Source organism: Atta colombica, unplaced genomic scaffold, assembly GCF_001594045.1.
Source record: "Atta colombica isolate Treedump-2 unplaced genomic scaffold, Acol1.0 scaffold233, whole genome shotgun sequence".
Taxonomy (NCBI): domain Eukaryota; kingdom Metazoa; phylum Arthropoda; class Insecta; order Hymenoptera; family Formicidae; genus Atta; species Atta colombica.
In genome coordinates this window covers 823867-825120 of record NW_017259331.1, presented here as the reverse complement: position 1 = coordinate 825120, position 1254 = coordinate 823867, and positions in this window count along the sequence as shown.

The window sequence follows — 1254 nt, the reverse complement described above, 5'->3', positions numbered from 1 at the left end:
ATATATAATATATTAATATATATTTCAATTAATACAATTTCAAAAAATTTACCCTCGATTATGTTGGATGTAAAAGTCTTTGGATTTTCCACTTATTTTTTGAGTAATTTTCTTTTAGAGAAATAAAATTTGATTTTACGCACATAATAATATCCTTGATACAATTATTCATCTATTCGTACTTATTGTTAAAGAAACATACCAATAGCCCAACAATGAGAAAGATTTTCATATTCGACAAATAAAAAGAAGTTTCGTAGAGAAGATTATCTCGCAAAAAAAAAAATAAATAAAAGATGTTTTTTATTCCTACATTAAACTGCATTAGAACTCTCTTTCTCACTTTTTTGTCAAATATCAAATATATATCTATCTCACTTTAAGTTTCAAAAATAATAGTTCAGCCTTAAAAAACAAACTTATAATTTGAGCATGTTTACTTTAGAATTAAAGTTTCTATTTGCTCACAAGTATTATCTTCGACTATGATATTAAAAGCAAGACAAAATAGAAATTTTTGCAAAATACATTAATATGTATATTAATATGAAAGTACGTTTCAATCAATAAAACAACACTTGCAATTAATAAAAGCCACTTATGAAATATATCGAATGTTCTTTTTGTTTCATTAATAATCATATATCTGTATATAAATTATACATATATATTGTAACCAAAAATGAAAAAGAAACTGTGTTCATAGTTATAACAAATTAATATAATAAATTAATAGAAATAAATATGATTTAATTAAATCTTCCGAAACAAGAAGTTAGTTTTTATATTTTATTTAGAGACATTATCGTGTCTGTTAAAAATCTATTCTACGATATTAAAAAATATTTCTATTAAAATATAATTTATTTTTAAATTAGTCACAATTTTTATTGTTTTCTCGCTTCTGAGGTTATAATTGCAGACAATAATGACAAACAAAATGGAGAGTAATTATTTTTATTTCTCTTCATTTTTAACTACCTAAAATATGTAGAAGTCCCTAAAACTTTGCATTCACTAGTAAGAAAATAATTATTTTTCTTTCTTTTCATTTTTAATACGTAAAATATGTAGAAGTCCCTAAAATTTTGCATTCACTGTAATGTATAACGTTAAACACTACAAGATAGACGAATAATATTGTACCAATATGATATATACCAATTTTTTCTAATAAATGCACATTAAAAAAATGATTAACTTTCTAAAGTCATCCAATCTTTTAAAAATATAAATGATGAAAGATTTCTTCAT